General features: G+C 33.9%; 1 long non-coding RNA gene across 1 annotated transcript; it reads left to right on the forward strand.

Annotated features, from left to right (window-relative positions):
- The first annotated feature begins 2,849 nt into the window (after positions 1 to 2,849).
- Positions 2,850 to 4,137, forward strand: LOC110466859. Its single transcript, XR_002464782.1, has 2 exons — positions 2,850 to 3,100; positions 3,164 to 4,137. It is a non-coding gene; the product is annotated as an uncharacterized LOC110466859 (long non-coding RNA).
- The last annotated feature ends 5,369 nt before the right edge of the window (positions 4,138 to 9,506 follow it).

Consider the following 9,506-nt stretch of genomic DNA (forward strand, 5'->3'; position numbering starts at 1 on the left):
ACTTTGAATATTACATGTTAATAACTTGATTGGAATTATAACCTTGAGTTGACAGTTTGATACTTTGAAAATTTTGAGCCAGCCCTACCCCCAAGGGCTGTAGGGTGGGGCCCAAAGGAGTCAGTGTGCTAAAATTTCTTCATTTTCCTTGTTTAGAATCAGAGGTGCTAGTTTCAAATACTTTTTAGTCTTAAATCTGTATGCTAGATATTGAATAAGGTGGTTTTATTGTTTTTTGTCACTTTGAATAATATTTCTGTACATGTTAAAAACAAAATCAACTCTCTGTATAAATATATCAGGTGACCGTTAAGGCCCATGGGCCTCTTGTTTATTATTAATTCAAATGGAGGCCTTTGGGGCTTTAAAGAGCTTCATTGTATATTAAAGTGGAGGCCTTAGGGGCTTTATCAGGCATCCTTTTTCCAATGAATAGGTCCACAGTTAAAATTGGGACCTGCAATTCAATGACGTCAGCTGAAGCTTTGAGCATTCTGGACTATCATTATAATCTGTTGTTATCAACAAAAGGTGCTTTTGCAGTATATTTAAAATATTAAATGTTCATCTTTATAGCAGACAAAGCTGACACAAAGAATATTGCTGCTTTCTTCTCATTTTGAAATTTGTAATCTCTATGTACAGGAGATGTTTATCTTTGTGGAGATCCTTATAAGGTTTCTTCAGACGGCCGCCATTTTGAAAACCTATTTCAAACTTAAAGTCAAGTTCTGCTGGACCGATTGAACTGAAAGTTGGTAGGAATGATCGCATCATGGTCCTGACAAAGTGTTGTTATTTTTCGGGTCAATCAGAAATACAATTTGGCTGCCATGGCCGCTATTTTGCTACTAAGTTCTAATAGGCCGATCTCACTTAAAATTGGTCTAGGAATGATCAGCCCATGGTCCTGACAAAGTTAAGTTAACATTATACTATTTTTTACTCAAATTGGTACATATTTCAACAGCAAAAATAAATACTGTAGACTCAGGTGACCGTTTAGGCCCATGGGCCTCTTGTCTAATTTAGTCGTAGACTATAGCCCAACCTATGAATGGGTTATACAATTTGCATGTATAAATTTGCTTTAATGGGACAATAAGCAATACTTACTCACAATATCGCCTTATAAATCCAAATGTTATTTTTAAACCCAAGTTAATTAGCTACTATAATCAATATATTGATTGGTACATGCTGAGATAGTCGTGCTAACCGGGGTAGAACACCAGTAGCCTAGGGCCCTTGTTTTCATTCAGAATAGAGAGGTTTTACTCTGGTTCAGTTAACGTAGTTTTGCGTTAGTGGAGCTATAAGTTAAAAGTCGTGTTTATGTAGATTAATAGACTGTACAGGGTTCAGTGAGACATACATTTATAGTAGATCAGGACTTCAGAAGTAACCTATTCCCTGATTCATGGAAAGTCACAACACATGTCAGATAGACTTGTCCTGTCAAACCCAAGAGTCATTTTTGGGAGTCAAAAACATACTACTCTCAAGGGTGTAATGAAAGCCCTGGTAGAGGGGTGACCTGTCAGTTTAGCCATTGGCCCTGTCCAGTGATATTTGGGGGCAGTTCATTTTGCAACAAAACAAGCTCTTAGGGCCAGTTGCTTATTTGCATGTGCATCCAAATAGTGATAAAATACATCATCCTGATAAATATATATAACACTGTTTAAATGCATAGAGGAAAAACAGGTTAATGTTGAAATATTTGGAAAGGGGATACTCTGCCCAGTGGGCCATCTTATCATTTACCCTCAATGAACCTTGGTAGTAGGTATACGTATAAACTGTATAAACAGGGGAAGTAATCCTGCTGAACTTACAATGATGGTCAATGATTTGGACACGATGTCAATAAGGCCATGCCATGTACCGCAGTAGAGGAAACATTTCATGTGTTCTTCCTAGTATCCTAACAGATACATGTAATAATTGTTTACTTTTTCATGAATTTCTATGCTATTAATGGATCTATCTAGTCAAACTACAAAAAGGATCAGTTATATTATGTCTGATTTATATATCTGTTTATTTATTTTGTTACATTTTTCTCTATAACTTAGTGCAAGGAATCTCTACCTGTGTTTATGATTAAAGTGGAAACTCATGTAATAGTTATTACTAATGTACAAATATATATATATATATGCTAGTTTCTTTAAGGAGAGTACATGTGTGCTACCAGTGTTATCCAATGGTAATTATAAGGTACATATCAATAAAATCACACAAGTGTTTTAATTTGACAATGGTCCTACATTGTATGTTAAATCAGACACAAATTAATTGAAAAGTGTCTCATGAATACTCTACCAGTTAACTGGGGGATAGTGGAACTAGAGGTTTGTGTCAACTGTCCAATTTGTGTCCGAAATTGCAGGTTGATTACGTGTTGATGAAAGTTTGAAAACATTTATCTTTTAGCAACGATCAAAAGTGAAGGTCCCAGTAGCAGTTGAAAGGATGACAAACTGCTTTTTTTAATATCCAATATGCGTCCAAAAATTATTTCCAAGAACTTCTAAATTGCTGCCCCTTTTCAATGAAATTTCCTATACAATATCTTGACCCTATACCACTTTCATAACCTTCAACGAAAGGCCAGGGTTGCAACATCTTGTTTCTGTTTGTGTATCGTTAAAATGCTGTCTGTTTTGGTGACCCTCAACGAGAAGTTAACATATAAAGAGGTCAGTGGAATGTAGGAGATATGTTTTATTCTGCAAATCTTCAGTATTGTATTTTGAATGTGAACAGATTCGGGGCCCATATTCATGAAACCATTCTCATGCTCAAGCATTGTTTGTGCTCAAACCAACTTTCTTGTAATTCACTTAAATCATGTCAAAAGCTCAAAAAGTAAAGCAAATGTAAACATTGGAATTAGTATTTGGCTTTAAGTCTCTTCAAATGTTTTCCAAATCGTTGACAAATTAAGATTTCATTAATTTATAAACGGAACAAGAAATTAAGCTGGAGCACAAAATCCATACTTGAGCATGAGATGGTTTCATGAATACAGGCCCTGAAGTAAACACCACTGTTCTTCTAGCCACATGGTTCATGCATCAGTTACTAAGTAAAGGTCATCAGTTACTAAGTAAAGGTCATCAGTTACTAAGTAAAGGTCATCAGTTACTAAGTAAAGGTCATTTTACTAAACTCCCATTCTGGGTGTAATTGCTTACATCAACATTCATATTACAGATATCTACCTGCCTGTAGCCTGGTGTGTAAATATACAGTAATATAAGGATGTTAACAACAATAACAAGTATTATCCTCTCTGGGAGTATCTCCTCAATAGTAATATTATCACTATTTTTATTTATATTGTTCAAGCCTCTATGTGATAATTGTTAGTCAGTGGCTACATTGCCTATCCCTATACGTGACGTCATTGTTTTCCATTATGTTGAACCATTTCCTCAGAAAATAAAGAGGTTTGCACACTGCTTCTCACCATCAGCAACCAAGCCTTTTACAAGGTGCTTATTGAATAATGAACAGTCAAAATAATAATGAATATTTTGGTCTCACGTAGCTACATATGTACTGCAAGTATGTCAAAATGGAAAAATGGTATCCAGGGTTTAATTCAAGGTTAAGTGCATGATGCAAAGGGTTGCTCACAGTCGTGCCTCAATCCTGATGTATAGTTTGCGATAATTTATGTGATATATTGTAACGTATGTCTTACATGACCTAAAAAATGTTATCTTACATCGGAAGGGTTATGTTTTTATGTTAATTATAAATGTAAAGAATGAATTTCATTATGAGTTTTTATTTTAAGTAATTAACCAAACTAAATTTCTTAAGTTTCTACTCTGTCTTGTACTAAAAAGATTTTTACCATAACAAATATCACACTGCGACCCTGTGCCATGGAGCAGTTCTAGTCAATACAAAATTGAAGGTTATAAAAGAGAATAGCTAGTTTTCAAATGCTACAATGAACTCACCTTATCCTTATTATTGTTTATAGATACACATTCCACAGGTGATTGTGATATACTGTATATATGTACATTTGTTAATTCATAGATATGCTGATTTTCATCTGTTTGTACAGGATCTGATTGTAAATACATTCACGTTGAAATAAATTTTTATTTGTAATTAATTGTCTGTTTTGAATACTACATGTACTTCTAACACATACCAGTGCATGTTGATTGAAATTATTCTCTCTGAAAATTAACATTGAATTGAAATTTACCATTCCCCAAGTTTTATCATAGGAATTTAAGGCGATTGTCAAATATATTTGTAAAATTCTATCCCCCATGTGTCCTGAAAATAAAGATTTCTAAAGAGAGATATCCAAAATTGTAATTAGTCAACATATTTTAACAGATGAACAGTTTAATATTTTTAGTATATTTGTCGGGTACTGGCCGTAGGTCAGTGGTTTTTCTCAAGGAACTCTGGTTTTCCTCCACCACCAAAACCTGGCACGTCCTTAAATGACCATAGCTATAATAGGACGTAAAACACAAACAAAACAAAACCAAACCAAATACTTGACAGCCATCTTGGAATTCTGCAGTGGATCTGTAAGGGATTCCCCTTCAGATGTCTTACACTTCCAGATGAAGCGTTAGCAAGTGTCCATGTTCTTTCATTTGTCTGATGAAGGTGACAGGGTATGTATCATACTAGTCTCTGAAAGGTCACATATAGACACTTACTTGTGGTGATACAACAAATTTCTGCCAATGGTATCCATCCAGACGAATACGTACCATGCATGCTGTGCAGTATCCTTCCACACGAATACGTAGCACGCATACTGTGCAGTATCCTTTCACACGAATACGTACCATGCATGCTGTGCCTTATCCTTACTCATGAATACGTAGCACGCATGCTGTGCAGTATCTTCAGAAATCTGACCTGAAGGCCAAAGTCTTAAAATGAAATTGGAAGGAATAAGAATGACCCTATATTACAGATATATCATTGCGCAAATAGGTCTTAAACTTACTGATATTGTGATTCAAAATATAATAGAAGGCATGGTTGTCTAGTGGTAGGACGCCAGGCTCGTGACTGAAGGGTTGCGGATTCGAGTCACGGCACCGCGCAGTGTTGCATCTTTAAGCAAGTTACTTTACTCCGCTTGTTCCAGTCTACTCAGCTGTAAATGGTTGGGCAGTGCTAGAATTGTAGAATGCTAGCTGTGAGCGCCGAAATGGCCGCTCCGGTTGAATGCTCCCCAGGGAGTGGAGAAAGGTATTGGCTGGTTGCAAAGGCCCTATAACCACAGATAACAATTTGTGAACCGCTTTGAGATGACATACGATAAGATAAGATATTTTAAAATCTTTATGGGTTGAAATCATGAAATGGCGACAGCTTGAGAAGAAATCCTGTTATTTGTTTATCGTGAAAAGACTAACAACAACAAATGTATGATCTTATAAAAATGTTTATGTAGTGCATTGCATTCCCAATCATTCCAATAGTTAACAAGTCTTACTATTACAACAAGAGTGAGCTCCCTTGTAGAATACAATTTCCTGTAAGATGAAGTTAGCCTATACATAGGGTACTCTGTATCTCTATTTACAAGCTGGTAAAGATATGTACAATACTGTATATATTTTTATATATAGAATCAATATATAAAGGATGTACCATAGCAAAACAATCAGGATGATCAAATAAAATTTGCACTCGTGATTCACATTAATACACTTTTAAATCTTCCTCTCTCAAACGAAACAACAACAACTTGCACTTAGATGAAACACACATGAACACGGGGGATAATATACATAAATAACACTTACAGTACAGTCGACTTGTTGAATTACACTTCTGTCTGTAATAAATCCAGTCTCGTTAACTCACTTTCTGGTGATTACTCCATGAATCTTAATTCAAAAGCGCTTTCCTTGCCAATTTGTTCCTAAATTCATTATTCATGTAACCGTTCTCAAGCTCAAACTAAAGTCACATGCTCAAACCAGCTTTCTATTGCTGTAACCTAACAAGGTCTTGTGACGGGGTCAATAAGCAAACATTAACAGTGGAATGGTACTTTGCTTCAGTTTAAATTCAGCTATTTTATCTCTGAGTTTGACTCTGAAAATTGTTTCATGAACATGGGGCCCATGAAAAGACCCCGACGCCATACGTTATATGACTGATCGTAAAAAAAGTAATTCTAGTTATGTATTTTGTACAAAAAAGCTCAAATGTTGTTTTCCTCATGATCTTTGTTCAAGTTGTATGAATAATTTGACCTACAGAAAAAGATTTGTTACAAAGCCATTTTGATGAGATTTTTTTGTATTTTCTTAGGATGACTCAGTTTGAGGCATAACATTCTGCTGCTAATCGTGGTTTAATCACCAAAAAGAGGGCCACCGAGACAAGTGGAATACAATCTTGAGTTTTGTTATACCAGTAGATAATTATATTTTAAATTGATCCTTCTACCCAGTACGTACCTCAATTGAATACACAAAGCTGAAGCACAGTACCTTGTTGATATACACAAGATTGACTTCTGAATCAACTTTTCTATCTTGAAGTCACTTTCAAACTTATTAAAAATTATTGCACAGCAGCACTTAGTATATTCATAAGTTTATTTATTATGAGAGAAATGTTTGCAAGTCGCAGTAGCTGTCAACAGTATGAATCTGATAATATTATGTTTCAATTTTGTCAAACTGATCACTTAAAGTCAACATTTCATTGGAACACTTTGAGGCTCTTATAGATACCAAACTCTGACAAACTCAAAATCCCTGTAAAACATACGATTACGTTTATAGAAACTGACCTTGACAGACCCAGATACCTGTATAACCTCTCATTGATGTAAACAGACCTTAAGTTATGCCAAAGTCTGGAACGACTCCCCTTATCTCATGAACAGATACTGACCGCGGAAACACCTTGAAATCAAAATCAGTATGCTACATACTTATTTACTTTAAGGAGATTTTTGCATTTGAAAAAAAATAAAAATATTCAAGACACTTGCAAATAAAAAATAAAAATAAGTACAGCAAAGATACAGCAGGTGTATTGTACACAATCATTTATTTAAAATCCTTATACTCTAAAACTTCTTTGTTTCGTTGGTGCAATGATTTGAGAATTAATAGTTCATGAATATCATTTTCACTTTAATATTGTCATGGAAATATATGGACTTGGAAAATAGCAAAACATTAGGACCATGTAAAAAATAGAAGTAGCATCTGCTATAGTCAATGGTTTAGCAAAATAATCTGTTAGGACATGAATCGTGAACGTAACCCTTGTTTAAAGGGTTAAAACATAAATAAAATATTGATATACATCAATTAGTTAATTGAAATTCTACACAAGATGTCGGCTACAATTAGATATTGGTTAGGAGTAATCAAGAACATCATTTCAAGATGAAAATATCTCCATAAAATCCTTTATGCAGATATTCTATCTTTGCGTATTGCAGAGTTATCTTCTCTTGTGAGCAGGTATTCTTATTGTTACGTCATTGGTTTGCGTGAGAAAATTACGTCGTTTTCTCAAAAATTGATGACGTTACTCTCACAAACCAATGACGTAACAATCAATACCTGCTTATAAGAGAAGATAACTCTGCAATACGCAAAGACGGAATAGAACATTTGATATAATAATTAATTATTAATATAACATTCAAAAAAATATGTCAGACAAATATTGATCCAAATTCTTTCATTCCATCAAACACACTCTTTGTTCTTTATGTACCTATTATCTTATCAACAGTTAAAAGGCCATGGCTTCACATACATGGCTCAAATATAGTTCAGACTCCTCCTTAACTGAAGCGAAGGTTTCCCTATGAGGACATTTAAATTGTTGTAAAATTCTAAATAATGATGTTTAATGAAACTGAAGCCAGGTTTACACAAAGCAGTTATAAATCAACCTATAAAGATGGGTGGTGAGCTTATAGTGAATAAAAACAAACATAAATATAACTAAATTACACAAACAAAACAATATGGTTACAAAAATAAAAGTGAATGACAAATAAGCGATTATCCAGGACTTGGTCATACCAAGCTTCACTTATAAATAACGTCACATCCAGGTAAATTTTTACGCACTGGAATATCATAATTTATAATTGCAAATAAAATAGGCAAAATAATCCCACTCAGATAGAAATATGTTCATATGTTTTTCAGATAATTAAACTTCAAATTTTGATATACTTTATTATTTAACTAGTGAAGCTTGTAGCAACTGTACCCTGGACCAACAAACAAATAGACACTACAATGGTATTCAGCCCGACACATTGAAAACAAAAACCAATTTATTTTTATATCCCTAACTCAATCTACTGGAATGTTATATATCCTCACATAAATGTATATATATAGGTATATACACATTAAGGGTCAAATGATTACCTGGCAATGTAGCTGAACTATAATGAAGACACAGTCATTTAAAATCTCCATGACCAGGTACAGAGAACCATACAGTGTAACATCTAGAATGTTACAGGTAAAAAAAGTCAGGTAAAAAACATGAGGATCATATCTTACAAAATGAACAGGATATCTTCAAATTATATAAAGAATGTGTCGAATATTCCTTGTGCAGACATATATAAATATATAAAAGTGATTGTTAATGTTTCCTCACTGATATATATTGCATCACCAGTCGTGGAATGTAATTCCTAGATTATAAGTCAGATGCCTGCCGTATGATACATCAGTCGACGGCGGTAATACCAACACTCACTTGATATTGCACTTGTGTACACAATTACTAACTCATTATGCATTTTATTTGTGGAATAAATTCAATTAACAGGAGTACTAGTCAAACAAAAAGATTCTATCTGCAGTCACTGGTTATTATAATGTAGATTATCAGATTAAAAAATACAGGTGCTTACCAGTGTTATTTTTCAGTGAAGTGAAACAAGAACTTTGTAACACCAATACTTCCTGAATTAAACACAGCAGATTTAAAATCATAATAATTAAAAAAAAAAAAGTTTAACATCTATGAAACTTTCATCAATATAATAAATGGATGATAAGAAAATCTGTCTTTTTCATTGTACAGTTAACCCCCTATAATTTGTTTTATAAAATAAATCATATCCTGATACACAGCTACTTTCTTTTATCTAAATCCTTATTAAACTAATACTCATTTAAAGTGATGTTAACCCTTTCACCCCTAGGTAACTTTAGTAGATTCTACCATACCTTTATCTGGATGAGTCCATTGTGGTCCACAGTGGTGAAAGGGTTAAATATGCTGTAAATACTGTATATAAAACAAGAGACCTTCTTGGAGCAGTGAGATTTCTGCTGGTCAACAATGATATACTTCTTTCAATAGCTACATTAACCCAGGAATGTTATTAATCTATATCATAATCTAGTGAATTGATCAATATGCACTGAATAAAATCTACACAAGGGAGACAACTCATTATACAAAAATTCCAGTTTGACATAATCTGC

The sequence above is a fragment of the Mizuhopecten yessoensis genome, unplaced genomic scaffold (assembly GCF_002113885.1).
Source record: "Mizuhopecten yessoensis strain PY_sf001 unplaced genomic scaffold, ASM211388v2 scaffold11145, whole genome shotgun sequence".
NCBI lineage: Eukaryota > Metazoa > Mollusca > Bivalvia > Pectinida > Pectinidae > Mizuhopecten > Mizuhopecten yessoensis.